Genomic DNA, 15779 nt, shown 5'->3' on the forward strand with positions numbered 1-15779 from the left:
TAAATCTCTTTAGGAACTGAGTTGGAGACCCTTGCCTTATATCATAAGTTTTTTTTGTTCCCATCCTTCAACACTGTGCTTTATGCTGCACAAGTCATTTTTGATACCCGTGTTTTAGATGTAAATGTGTACTGAATGCAAATATGTATATCTTGATGTTAATCTCATACGCTAGTATAATATATTAGATACTAAAGCCCAATATACTTTTTTTCTGTTTATTCGTGTAAACCTTTGAGGGTTTATGCACTGTATGTTATTCGTGCAGTTATTACAAAACACGATTACGGCATCGCAGTAAAATGAGCGGCGTGAGGTGAGTCAGTTTTGACCCGCAGCAACACACGGTTTAAAAAAGTGAAGAGAAAAAGTTCAGTTGAACAGTCACTTCCCTTTCAAAACGGACTACGCGGCCTCTCGCGCAGGCGCACTTCGACACAGTCAGCTGACCGATTTGTGTACTGGCTTCAACTGGGGAGAAACAGCAAATAACCTGCCGGTAAAACAGGGTAAGGCAACTGGCAAGTGTGGTGGAATTGTTTCAGTGTTTTTTTTTTAAAAAAGAAAAGAAAAGTCGCAAATCTGTGATTTTCGAAAGGTTTCAGTTAGGTCGACTTTTTCATTTGGTCTAACACTGACAACAGGATGAAAAACAGGTGTATGCTGTCTTTTCATAAAACGATGCATGTGTACAGTATGTGTAATTTTTCTGCAAAATAATGAACACCATTATGAGTATATAGTTTACATAGGACGATCAATACCTTTCAGCGTTTTCAGTCTCCGACGACAGTTTCCAAAAGAAGGACGAATAGCTCTGCATTGGCTTACAGTATGCCAAGTATGTTGAACAAGTTCCTCATTCTTTTACTCTCAGGTTTTTGTAGTTTGTTTGCCGTGGCTGCCCGCAGCAGTTTAGAAGTCTTTTGATTTCCCTTATGAGTCATATTAAGAATTCGGGCGTTAAATAACATAAAAATGAATAATTACTTTTATTTTCGATCTGCTATGAAGGTGCTTTTCAGAGAGGCGAGTATTTGCATAAAGTTAACACTTTGTGGTGGTGCAGGAAGTAAATTAGTTGCTAGTATACTATAATATGTAACTAGTGCATTTACAGTATATGGATCATTCACTTTCTCCATTTCAGGAATTAAGAGAGAGAACACGATCGTTTCATATGTAAAATGTTGTAAAGTATCATAGAGACATAGCACAGGTGGTGTTTCTGTTTCGCTACAAATGCCAGTTTAGTATGAAGTTTTTTTTTCCATTGCTTCTTTGTTGCCAGATCAAGAGAAACAAAGTTAGATGATACCTGTTTAAAAATGAAAACTAAGAAGCTTAAGATTTTAATGTGTTACAGAAGTATAATGGAAGACATGGCACTGTGGCGCAGTAGTTAACGCTGCTGCCGCATGGTTTGAGTTCGAATCTTGGTCTCAGTTGTTATCTGGGTAGACTCTCCATATTCCCTCGATGTCTGCGTGAATTTTCCTTTGACTTCTGTGGTTCACCTCCAATCACCCAAAAAGCATGTTAGGTTATGTAGCAATTCTTAGTTGACTGAGTGTGAACTGATCCTGTGATAGATTTACTTCTTGTCAAAAGTAGTAGGCTTGTTGTTACATGTACAGAATACTGCAAAGTTCTTACTTGCATGTCTAAGAAACTTGTAACATGTCGCCAAACATCACTACTTTGATTAAAATGAATGTTTTAAAATACAGAACTTAATATTAATTACAACAATCACAAATTGCAGTAAGGAGAACAGGGTTCACGTTCCAGGTCCTCCCAGTGTGGAGTGTTCTCCCCATGTCTGTGTGGGTTTTCTCAGGGTACTCGAGTTTCTTTCCACAGTCCAGACACATTCAAGTTAGATGGATTGGCAATATTAAATTGGACTTAGGGTATGGGTGTGTTTGCTCTGTGATGGACTGGTACCCTGTCCAGGGTTTGTTGCTGCCTTATGCTAGCTGGGATAAGCTCCAGCATCCCTCTGCAGCCCTGTTCAGGACTAAGCGGGTTAGAAAATGAAAAACAAAGTGTTTTTTTTTTCTGTGTGTTCCTTACTCCAGCTCCCACTGCCTCAAACCTGTTAAAAAGACAGACTCTTTATGGTTGCCCTAAAGTGACACTTTCATTTTCATTTCATGTCTTATTTCATAACTGTTTGGAATGTATTTTTACATCATGTCTTGTGCCAGATACTGCCAAGGTCAAGCCAACTGTAAGAATGCATTTGAAGAATGTTATTTTAAACAATATGAAAGGTGAAAATGACTGTAAAACGCAAGACTGCCAGTTCAGTACTTATCGTTAACATATTACATAACTTGCTTCAGAAAAAAAATTATGGTAAATACTTCAGAATTTCCTTATTGAGCACCAAACAAAGTCTCCTAATTTAACCAGATTTTAAAACATACTGCAAGAAAGAAGCTTAATAAAATTAAAAACAGTGATTAAATGTCAACATTTGCCCTCCCTTCGCCAAGAACTGTAACAAATCATTTGTGAGAGGCAGCACAAACTGCTTTACTGTAGTTAAGAATAATACATTAATTTAACATTACATATTGCAGTGTATTTATTTTCATCTTAGATTGCTGACAAATGTTTTACAGCTCTTTGAAACAGCTTTCCTTATGAAAGGCACTATACAGAATAAGCATCTGCCATGATGGTATTATTATTTGACTGACACCTTTATCCAAGGTGACTTAATAACAGTTTAGATACAATTGGTTTAATTTCTTTTGTTTTCCCAATTGGAGCACAGGCAGGTGAAGTGACTTGCTCATGGTCACACAGTGTCAGTGGCGGGATTTGAATTAACAACCTTAAGGTTGGAAACCTTAACCACTACAACTGGTGACTTGCCCATTAGAACTACCGACAAAGTCAACTTACCTTCAGTTTTGAATTTGCTAATTAAACTCTCAAAAAGCTATTCAAATATACTGTACTAAATTACAAAACTATGCAAACTGACTTGGATAAATACAGTATATAAAGACTCATGCTGATCTCCTCACATTGTTTATTTTTTATTTTAATGTAAATCTAGTTTATTTCTTTATAACTCAATACAATCAGAGTGCTTATACCAGTTTAAGAAAAGGTCCTGTGTATTGATCCATCCATCCATCCTCTTCCGCTTATCTGAGGTCGGGTCATGGGGGCAGCAGCTTGAGCAGAGAGGCCCAGACTTCCCTCTCCCCGGCCACTTCTTCTAGCTCTTCCGGGGGAACCCCGAGGCGTTCCCAGGCTAGCCAGGAGACATAGTCCCTCCAGTGTGTCCTGGGTCTTCCCCGGGGCCTCCTCCCAGTTGGACGTGCCCGGAACACCTCTCCAGGGAGGTGTCCTGGAGGCATCCTGATCAGATGCCCGAGCCACCTCATCTGACTCCTCTCGATGCGGAGAAGCAGCGGCTCTACTCTGAACCCCTTCCAGATGACTGAGCTTCTTACCCTATCTTTAAAGGAAAGCCCAGACACCCTGCAGAGGAAACTCATTTCGGCCACTTGTATTCACAATCTCGTTCTTTCGGTCTCTACCCATAGCTCATGACCATAGGTGAAGGTAGGAACATAGATGGACTGGTAAATTGAGAGCTTTGCCTTACGGCTCAGCTCCTTTTTCACCACGACAGACTGATGCAGAGCCCACATCACTGCAGATGCCACACCAATCCGCTTGTCGATCTCACGCTCCATTCTTCCCTCGCTCGTGAACAAGACCCTGAGGTACTTGAACTCCACTTGGGGCAGGATCTTGCTCCCAACCCTGAGAGTTCACTCCACCCTTTTCCGGCTGAGGACCTTGGTCTCGGATTTTGAGGTGCTGATTCCCATCTCAGCCGCTTTACACTCAGCTGTGAACCGATCCAGAGAGAGTTGAAGATCACAGCCTGATGAAGCAAACAGGACAACATCATTTGCAAAAAGCATTGACCCAATCCTGAGTCCACCAAACCGGACACCCTCAACGCCCTGGCTGCGCCTAGAAATTCTGTCCATACAAGTTATGAACAGAAATGGTGACAAAGGACAGCCCTGGCGGAGTCCAACTCTCACTGGAAATGGGTTTGACTTACTGCCGGCTATGTGGACCAAGTTCTGACACCGATTGCACAGCGACCAAACAGCCCTTATCAGGGGATCCTGTATCCCGTACTCTCGGAGTACCCCCCACAGGATTCCCCGAGGGACACGGTCAAACGCCTTTTCCAAGTCCACAAAACACATGTAGACTGGTTGGGAAAACTCCCATGCACCCTCCAGGACCCTGCTAAGGGTGTAGGGCTGGTCCACTGTTATGTGACCAGGACGAAAACCACACTGTTCCTCCTGAATCTGAGGTTCGACTGTCTGATGGACCCTCCTTTCCAGGACCCCTGAATGGACTTTTCCATGGAGGCTGAGGAGTGTAATCCCTCTGTAGTTGGAACACACCCTCCGGTCCCCCTTGTTAAAGAGGGGGACCACAACCCCAATCCAGAGGCACCGTCCCTGATGTCCATGCAATGTTGCAGAGGTGTGTCAACCAAGAGAGTCCTACAACATCCAGAGCCTTGAGGAACCCCAGGCATATCTCATCCACCCCTGGGGCCCCTAAATGTGCTTATTATGCAATATTCAAAAATCCTTCAAAGATAAACAAAAAAATTCTAATTTACTTTTAATAAACTAAAATGCAATCAAAATAATAGATTTCTTCACTGTCTCTGTATAACATTGTTTTGCATTTATTAATTTTTTGAGCAGTTCAGTGCTCCTATTAATGAATGTGAACATATGAACATACTCAACCCTTAAGCTTGCTCTATGTTTAGGTACAAGGTTTACTGCTGCATACAAGTAGTCTGATGGCTTATAGCTAGCAGGAATGAAAAAGAAAGATTTTGCCAGCAAGGCAAGAATTCCGAAATAACATCATTAAATTTCTACTGCAACAGTCAATCTTCTAAGCTAAGTAAACTTCTATTCACTTAGATCCCTAACGGGCTCTATATATCACCATGAATAGATGATAATTCCATTTTTGTGAAATAGCAGTATGTTCATAATTTTCAACAGACCCTTGCTGCATACAGTAACACTGGCTAAGTTTAGATTTTCTTGATCTTTCAGTGTCCCACTAGGTAGCCTACTTTATGTTAAAGATTTCTGTTTTGTCCACATATTAGGAACCTTTTCATTGCCCAAAGATTCAATTTCATGTTCAAATGACTATTTTAACACTAAAACTGTTCTTTGTCAAGTACTGGTTCTATGAGAAACCACACAATGCAGTAAAGTGATATTTTACAACCTGTATTTTTTAACAATGTAGTTAATACAAAAAATGAAACTATGCAACAGAAGGTGCTTTTTAATAGAAGGTGGCTTGGCTTGGAGTAATTAAATGAATAATTGACATGAATTAAGTAGGCTTTAAATATGAGCAGGAATACTTAGAGTGTGCACTCTTTCAAAGACTGATTTTGCAACATAGTTCAGAATTAGAAGAGGTGAATTTTCAGTCATTTACAGTTTAGCAGGTGTGCTAAAATTAGAACGCTGTAGCCATACAGTCAATCAGTCATTCATAAACCCACTTTGTCCTGAGCAAGGTTAAGGTGGTCTGCTGAAGCCTGTCCTAGCTATCTGAGGGCACAAGGCAGGAAACAAACCCTGGACAGGTCACACAAACACACACTAGGGCCAATTTAGGATCGCCAATTCACCTAACCTGCGCCTCTTTGGACTGTGGGAGTAAATTGAGGCATCTGGAGGAACCCCTCGCAACCACAGGGAGAACATGCAAACTCTATGCAGGGAGGACCCAGGATGCAAACAGGCCTCTTTACTGCAAAGCAGCAGCAATACCACTGCACCTCTGTACCACAGCAGCCATACAAGATGTGTTTAATTAGTTTGAATATTTTATTTCATAATGTTTGCAGTGGGAAAGCTGTTTTTTATCTTCTTTAATAAGAAAGGATACAATGACTCAATCATTTACATTTCAGAAAGGTGAGAAGCAGATCTCACTTTGTCAAGACAATTAGCAAAGCTTCATTTGGCAAAGAAGGTATAAGCACCCAGGAATTAAGTACAAAATTGACTGGCTTTAATATTATGTACAAGAAAAATGCTAATCAAAAACTGAATGAATCACAACCCGGTTTTAACCTGAAAACAAAAATAACCTAACCCAAAGTTGTTTAAAAAACCTACTTGCTAATCAGTGACTTTGCTTACTGCAGTCTGATTCATCTGGCAATACGACAAAGCATTAATTTGAAATAAACAACTATAATACTGCATCCAAAGACCTAATACATCATTTGTAGCCATTTTTGTCAGTCATGCCAGTTTCATCAAAGTATGTAAAAATGTTTTGCTCAGTGTTATCAGTTGCATTGAAAACAATGAGTGACATTTCATCTTCCCACTTCAGTAGGATCATATGAATTTCAACTCAGATCAATTAAAGACAAGTTGTATTTTTTGTGAAAATAAATGGCAAACTGAACATAATAAAAGTGTATCCCATCACTCCGAAAGCAAATTGTGGTTCATCAAGTTATCCTTTCTTTATTTTATACTCTTGACTGAGGCAACTGGTCAGAATTATGTCACAACTCAAGAGACTTCAGGTTCCATTGTCCTAATTCAACCTCTTACTTTGTAGGATGTTTACATGAAATGTCTCAGAAACTCTTATATACAGTCTATCAAATAGGTACACAAAGGTAGGAATATGTATTTTGTGGTTTGTGTGCAATTGGTAACTATCACCATTTTGTCCACAGAATGGAAGCTCAGGGTGCATTGGCTGTATTGGTAGTAATATAAAAATATTTGACAACACCAATTAATATCAAAAGTAATATTTTTTTAATTATGAAAATATTGAATACTAGTTTCAGTTCTATAACAACTGCGACAAGTAGAGGCCATTCAGCCCAACATATCATAGCTTATCAGTGTCTATTGAAAAACTCTTCAAAATGACATTGAATAGAATTCGAGAGGTAACCAAAGTACTACTGCCAGTCACACAATTTGTTAACTTTTTCCATGTATCAAACTACAGTATACCATATATTTAGTAATTTAAATTCATAACTTGTATCTACAGTCCTCTGTGTAAAGGAAAAACTTTCTATCATTTGTGTGAAGTTTACTTTTGTAGCCATTTTAACTCTTTATGAGTTTAGACAAATGTTAAGCTTCTTTGAGCAACCATTTTTAGTAAAGCTTCAAGTCTCCAAACTAGTGAAGGAATAGGAGAGTAGACCATTAATCTGACTTAAAGTTGTTACTGTTAGTCTAAAAGAATGATTTTACTTTTAAGAGGTGAATTTGTTGTAAGTTACTGTAATATCTGAGTTAGCGTGACGTATAAATGTTTAAGATTATAGGCTCCTTATTAACAATTCAAATATGGCCATTTGTTGGTTTTTCATATGTAACCTTAGAAGTTAAATGCTAATAAATTTGCATGTTCTTTATAATATTACCTCATCAACTAGATAGCTAACTCATCATGTGTCACATAAATGATGTTTTACTAGCCAACCCGCGGCGTACCATACGCCGCATAATCAGGCTGGTTTTTTAATGATTTTTAAGCAGAGGGAGAAAATTAACATTTGAAAAATCTGTAATGTAATAAATCACCAAAAAAAGCAACATTGTAACAATGCACGGAATGAACCAACACACAATCGTCCGTGACTGAAAACTGGCGCACTGTCCTCGCACCTTCTCCTGCCAGACGGAGGGATGGGGGTGCACGGCGCGGAGTGTGGAACGGGAGGAAAGGAGAATGATGTCCATTCAGCTCCGTCCGTCATGCTAGTCTGCTGATTTCTCGTTCAGTATGCACTGCCCGCTCATGTGCCCACCTCCAACTCGACACTTGAGTCGCCGTCTTTACATAGTCCAGATGTACCTGTGAGTGACGTAGACTTTTCATTGCTCTGTGCAGTTTTGGCTGCTATTCTATATATAATCCACCAAGACACCCGACCACGGTAGGAGGGGGGTGTGCAAAAAGGTTAGGGACGTAATGAGTGGGAGCGTATGAGTCACATTTAGTGGGAATTCTACGGCTTGCAGGCCAATGGGGTTCAACGGCCTACCCACGCCAGGTAGACACACGCTCAATGTCATGCATAACTATTTATTGAATGCTAAACACTTCTGGAAAGACACGGTTGTCTAAAACGGGTTGCTGTGAGAATACAACAGTAAGTGAATGAAAAGATGGAACTCTGAGAGAGCAAAATACAACACAATAGTGAACCCGCGGCATAACAAATGCCGCATAATTATTTATTGATGGTTGAACACTTCTGGAAAGACACAGCTGTCTAAAAAGGGAGGGTTTGAGGATACAACAAAAAGAGAATGAAAAGATGGAACTGTAGACTTTTCATTGCTCTGTGCGGTTTTGACTGCCTTTATATATATAATCCAACCAAGACATCTGATCACGGTAGTAGTGAGGGGGGTGTGAACAAAGTGCAGGAGCATCTAAGAAGACGTATGTTTGTCGCGGAATACGAATTGCTGCATGTAGCGTGTAAAACAGCAACCGAAAACTCGTTTTTTAAAGACTGCCTACTTCATTGTGTTTTAACCTCAGTTGTAAAGGAATGTTTTAAGGACCCCATGGGATACCCTTCGGTTTTGGCTGATTTTCTATATATAATCCACCAAGATACCCGACCACGGTAGGAGGGGGGTGTGCAAAAAGGTTAGGGACGTAATGAGTGGGAGCGTATGAGTCACATTTAGTGGGAATTCTACGGCTTGCAGCCCGAATGGGGTTCAACGGCCTACCCACGCCGGGTAGACACACGCTCAATGTCATGCATAACTATTTATTGAATGCTAAACACTTCTGGAAAGACACGGATGTCTAAAACGGGTTGGTGTGAGAATGCAACAGTAAGTGAATAAAAAGATGGAACTCTGGAGAGAGCAAAATACAACACAATAGTGAACCTGTGGCATAACAAACGCCGCGTGGCTCAGACGTGCATGCGGACTCTTACCACAGACGAAAGGGACTAACTGGGTGGTCGGTGAGTTTTGCATCCGGGCAAATGGGCAGGCAGTGTGAATGCCTAGAGAGTGAGGGTAGATGCCGTCCGGTGAAAAAGGAGCGTTAGTGGGCAGGAAAACGTCTTCCGTGTTCCTGCAGGAGCATCTAAGAAGACGCATGTTTGTCGCGGAAGCAAATAGCTGTATGTAGCGTGTAAAACAGTTTGCTATGGTGCATGCGGTCGCAAGGCCATAACCGAAAAGTTGGTTTTTAAAGACTGCTTACTTCATTGTGCTTCATCCTCAGTTGTAAAGGATTGTTTTAAGGATCCCATGGGATACCCCTTGCAAACCGTTTCACACGCTGCATATGGCGATTCACCTCTGCGAGAAACATGCCTCAACGTAGCTCGGAGGTGCACGACATGCACATGACATAACCTGACCTGCACTGCATGTGGCCTCTACGACAGACGAATATAAATGACGCCACTTTTTCTGTGTCGTCGCCTCCGAGTTGGTGGGTGTGGCCCTGCGAGTTGTTGTCGTATCCAATGGTCTTGGAGTTGGTGGGCGTGGCTCTTTCCTGCGTGCGCCGTAGTTGTCTCACTTGTCGTCGGCTTAGTGAATCCACGCCCCTTCCGGCGTGCTTTCCATGGTTGTCTTGCCTTAGTGAATTATATATATAGACTAGCAGAATACACACACACATAAACATATATATATACATATCTATACATATACACATATATACACATATATACAGTACATACATATATATCTACATATATACACATACATATGCATACACACATACATACATACACATATATACACACAAATACATATATATATACATACATACACACACACATATATAAACATATATATACATATACATACATATCTACATATATACACACACAGCTATTTCGTATCAGTGCAATACGCTGCTTGTTAAAACGGATAACTCCTGCTCTTACGTGCAAGTCTGCGTGGATATTATGAACTATCGTATTTGTTCAAGTTCTATTTAAATTTTAAATAGAAGGTAGGAATGGTAAAAACAGACAGGAATATTATTCGTGAATAAATCAACTCAAACCTTAAACAACTTCTCCATAAAAATATATCCTGTCTAAATTATACAAGTTAGAAATAAAGTAAACGTTAAAAGAACAAACATTCAAATTTCTTTACTCTTATGTAATTTTATATAAAAAATAAACTTAGATTTTAAATATCCCAAAAGATTTTGCTCTCCATAAAAATATATCCTGTCAAAATTATACAAATTCTAATATGAACATGCTGCATAACAAAACCTGGAAATATAAATAAAATGTGTTCCTTTCAGCAATAACAAATCAAATCATTCAGTTGTCTTTGCTCATATGTCATTTTAGAGCTGGACGCCTGGCATCTTTTTTTGGCAACAGGTTCGTTTCTGTTTGGTGTGAGGTTCTGTGTTGTGGAGATTCTCAGGATGGATTGCAGGTGCTCATCAGTGAGGCGACTCCTGTGTGCTGTTTTGTTAGTCTTTATCACTGAGAAGAGCTTCTCACACAGATATGTGCTACCAAACATGCACAAGGTTCGAGCCGCATGTAGACGGACTTTTTTTGTTCTTCAAAGTCACCAAAGCGCGTGCAAACTCAGTGCGCAGTGCGCCAGTTTATCAGCAAAGTGCGATTTGGGAACACCGTAGTGACGACTTGGTTTAACATTACTTGGCAACAGGGAAAGTGGGGCAAGGTGCACTGGTGCATTTGTGATTCCCATAAAAGCAGTTTCACTTGAAATCACTTTGTGATTGTGCACGGGTAAAAACGTCCGCTGAAGTGTCAGATTCTTATTTAATTATTCTGCTTTCTGTATCTTCTGCATTGCATTCAGGTTACCCTGATGTTTTGTCTCATAGTGCCGCCTTAGATTAAATTCTGTAATTACAGCCACATTAGCTCCACAAATGAGACACACGGGTTCAGTAAACATATACTCAGCCTCCCATCGGTTTTAAAGGCTCATTTTCAGAATCAACTTTTCTCTTCAGCATCGTGTGAGCTAGCTTCGCAATAACTTGCAGCATCATAAGCTAGACTTGATTAACGCGGTAAGTGTTCGGCAAGGCAGCTGAAGCGCTGCATTATGGGATCTGTAGTTTATTGTGTTACCAGCGCTTCATATACCCGGGCCATTAATAACAATAATACAGTATATAAAATGATCTCGGGGCGGATATAATTACGCCGGCCGGATGTGGCCCGCCCTTGAGTTTGACACATATGGACTAAATAGAACTTGAAAAGATATATTTTTCAAATGTGATCGCGCAATTCAGATAGAGTTGACGCAAGACTACAGCCTGCATGCCTCAATAAGTCATCCTCCCTCGCTCTTACTTTTTACCGCTCATCTAATGAATACACTGAGTATGGCTTTACCAAAACAATCATTGATGGCGAATAAAGTATCCATTATTCGAGTATGTAGATCGGGATATATATATACACATATATATATACCCGCGTATCGCAGCGGAGAAGTAGTGTGTTAAAAAAGCTAGAAAAAGAAAAGGGAACATTTTAAAAATAACGTAACATGACTGTCAATATACAGTATTTGTTTTGTGAGTGTTACTGAGTGTTGCTGTCATCAAGGATTTGATTATCATTATTTCTTTCAATCAGGTTCGTATTTGTAGGATGTGTTGTGTTCAAGTTACATTCCGTGTTTGTCAATCGTTGTAAAGATGACAGGTTTCATTCATCGATTCGCTTCTTACTGCATCAATAAACAGCTCGTCTTCTTCTTTATCTGAGACCTGACACACTGCATGCACGGGTTTTTTACACTGTCTTCCTTTAGCGGACATTGACTTTTTCCACCGTGTGCTTTGTTTCCGCAGTAGCTGGATTTATGAATATGCTTGTATGTATCAGACGCTTCATATTTTTTGCTGCCTTTTCAATTGTGTAATTCGGTTTTGTTCAGCCTTTGGAACTGTTGCTTTTATCTGTGCACTGCGTCAGTTCACGTGAGCCACTCGGTGTACATGCATCGAAGGTTCCCAGCTGTGCTGGTGCCATCTGTGCTATGTCCATGGCTGTATTTAATGTTACCTTAGTCCTGGCACTTAAAACTTTCTCTCGCAGTTTCGCTGAGTTTGTGTCAAACACCACCCTGACCATCTCATCTTCCTCTCCATAAGCACAGTCCTTCACCCGTGAATATTTAGTGGGAGTTTGCTATTGGATTGCCGCTGACGGACGGCCTTATATGGGCAGGCACTAAATTACAAACGCCAGCGCAGCCTGTCTATGAACTTAATTTAAAGTGTAGGTTTACATCGTGCTTTGTTTCAAGTAGCAGAACTCATGAATATGGTTGTATATGTCACTCGCCGCTTCTTATTGTTTCGCTGCCTTCTCAATTATATAATGCATGTTTTCTTCAGTGCTTTTGAGGTCTTCCTGGTTTTCTATGTACTGCGTGATTACGGGAGGCGTGATGATGTCACACTAAACTCTCCCCACGGCGCTCAAGCTCATCTCCATTACAGTAAATGGAGAAAACAGCTTCCAGTTATGACCATTATGTGTAGAATTTCGATATAAAACCTGCCCAACTTTTGTAAGGAAGCTGTAAGGAATGAACCTGCCAAATTTCAGCCTTCCACCCACACGGAAGTTGGAGAATTAGTGATGAGTCAGTGAGTGAGTGAGTGAGTGAGTGAGGGCTTTGCCTTTTATTAGTATAGATATATATATATATATATATATATATATATATATATATATATATATATATGTTGTTCTCATATCTATCTATATATATATATATATATATATATCTATATATATATATATATATATATCTCTATCTATCTATCTATCTATATATCTATCTATATATATATATATATATATATATATATAGCAAAATACCTATGCTTTGGCAGCGAGAAGTAGTGTGTTAAAGAAGGAAAGAGAAAGAAAAGGAAACATTTTGAAAATAACGTAATATGATTGTCAATGTAATTGTTTTGTCACTGTTATGAGTGTCGCTGTGATATATATATATTGTAAAATACCTGCGCTTCGAGCGATGTCATGTGTTAAAGAAGTTATGAAAAGAAAAAGGAAACATTTTAAAAATAATGTAACATGATTGTCAAAGTAATTGTTTTGTGTATTTGGTGGCAGCGCACGAAGTTGTTTTCGGTAGCTGCATCAGAAAATGTACCACGACGCCTGACACGCCTCCTTTTACTGTTTTCTCACAGCTTGGATTGCTGCTGTCATATACACACATACAACACATACACACATACACACATACACACATACACACATACACACATACATACATATATATATATACATATATATATACACATACATATCTTCATATCTACATATCTATATACATATCTACATATACACACACATATATATATATATATATACATACCTATCTACATCATATACACACACATACATACATACACACACACAAATTATATATATGTGTGTATGTATGTATGTATGTATGTATGTGTGTATATATATATATATATATATATATATATATATATATATATATATATATATATATATATATATATATAATCTAGATAGTGTGTGTGTATATATATATATATATATACACACATACATACATATATATACACATAGATATACTTGTGTGTATGTTTGTATGTGTCTATATGTGTGTGTATAGCTTTGGTCACTGAGTGCAAGGGAAAAATAATAAAATATAGTCTATAAGTTATTAAACAGTAAAACATTAACGTTTTAAGAAGTACAGGTACATTGAGCACTACTGGAGTGGTTTCAGGTAAACTACATTTTAAAGACTGTGTAACACAACAGGTAAGTAACTAACAGCAGCTAAAATGTATATGGATCATCTCTCGGTAGTAGATCCCTTTTGAAAGGCGCTACATGACGGCTGTGGTATAGAAATTACATTTTCTATGTGAACGTTCAAATTTGTGCCTCTGGTAATGTGCCTTACCGCAATTAAAGAAAATAGTTTTGTGTCCTCTGCAGTGTTAAGAGAGAAAGGCTTTGGTTTGGGATAAAAGGAAAAAGGTGTAAAGAAAGGAAAGTTGCCTTTTTCTTTTATATAGTATAGAGAGATGTGTTCGCTGACGTTATGATCGCCTTTTGGGGACAGTCGCGTGGGTCTTGTGTAGACTGGTGAGACGCCCCGCCATTAATCGGCTGTGATGGCACTGTCAGTCCTGCACTCGTGTGCGTGTCTTCATAATTCGAGGTGAGGACCTGATAATCGTATACGTGCAAAAGAAAGTGTGAATCGCCTTAATATTATTTTGCCATGGTGTAGAAAAGGGGTCCTGTGTTTGCACTTGTCTGGGCTATAGCGCAGGGGGAGGAAGAAAAAACTTAAAAGTGCTCACTTTGACTTAAGGCAGAAGCGCAGTCAGCGCCTCAAAGGCCGGCACAGCTATGCACGCGCGCTGGCTGCTCGACTTTTGCTGGGCAGGAGACCCCTTTGTACACACGCTCATGATATCAAAAGTCTCAGCGCTCTTTGGAGGTCATTCATATATTATATATATAGCAAAATACCCGCGCCTCGCAGCGGAGAAGTAGTGTGTTAAAGAAGTAATGAAAAAGAAAAGGAAACATTTTAATAATAACGTAACATGATTGACATTGTCATGAGTGTTGCTGTCATATATATGCCTGCCTAAATAAGTCACCCTCACTTTGCTCTTACTTTTTACCGCTCATTTAATCATGGCTAGTGGCGGAAAAATTATAAAATGGAAGGAGGATGGCTTTACCAAAACAATTATTGATGGCTTAATCGATTATTCATAAAGCTTGAATTGGTGATCTGTTTTTCTGTGTTAACCTCATATTTTTTCATACTTCCTTCTCAAACTAAGGTGGTGCTGGGGTAAAATGAATCGGGATGCGCTGATCAATGTAATCGTGTACCAGGAAATCATGCATTGACAAAAGCTCCCTTTGCTTGTAATGCAAAGTGTGATTAAATGCATTATTTTTAAGCGTTATGGAGCACATGCATCGAAGCTTCTCAGCTGTGCTTGTGCTAAGAAAAGGAAAGATTTTAAAAATAACGTAACACGATTGTCAATGTAACCTTTTGTAAGTAGTGCCTGGAGGATTCAGTGTGGAGAAACTCTAGAGACAGTGTGTGTATTAACTTGTGGATTTTTCTGTGAGTATTTGGTGGCAGTGTGACGAAGTTGCTTCGGAAGACGGCGTTAGCCGCGGAGCTCAGCTCAGAGCGAAATGAGGTAAATGGGAGGGGAGATGATGACGTGACTTCCCCACCCGCCTTAACTGTCAATCCCCCACAAACACAGTCTCTCGGAATTTGCATAAGCACACCCCTTCACCTACAATTTTAACTTAGTTACAAAGTGATCAAAACTCGCTTATATCCCGCGCCCTCTCATTAAACTTGTATCCCGCATTACCTGTGGGCATGTGAAACGCCAGCGGTAGCCTGTCTATGAACTTAATTTAAAGTTTAGGTTTACACCTTGCTTTCTTTCCGAGGTAGCAGCACTCATGAATATGGTAGTATATGTCACTCGCTCGCTTCTTATTGTTTCGCTGCCTTCTCAATTATATAATGCATGTTTTCTTAAGCGCTTTTTGGAGGTTTTCCTGGTTTTCTACGTACTGCATTGACAGTCAGTTCACGTGA

General features: G+C 39.5%; 1 protein-coding gene across 1 annotated transcript in view; it reads left to right on the forward strand.

The window, feature by feature from the left end:
- The first annotated feature begins 407 nt into the window (after positions 1-407).
- The window catches only part of LOC120525311 (syntaxin-7-like), a 184432-nt gene continuing 169060 nt past the window's right edge, over positions 408-15779 (forward strand). The window contains exon 1 of the mRNA XM_039747497.1: positions 408-509. The gene's annotated coding sequence lies outside the window, so the exon portion shown is untranslated. The remainder of the gene's footprint in view (positions 510-15779) is intronic.

Source organism: Polypterus senegalus, chromosome 3, assembly GCF_016835505.1.
Source record: "Polypterus senegalus isolate Bchr_013 chromosome 3, ASM1683550v1, whole genome shotgun sequence".
NCBI classification, from domain to species: Eukaryota; Metazoa; Chordata; class Cladistia; order Polypteriformes; family Polypteridae; genus Polypterus; species Polypterus senegalus.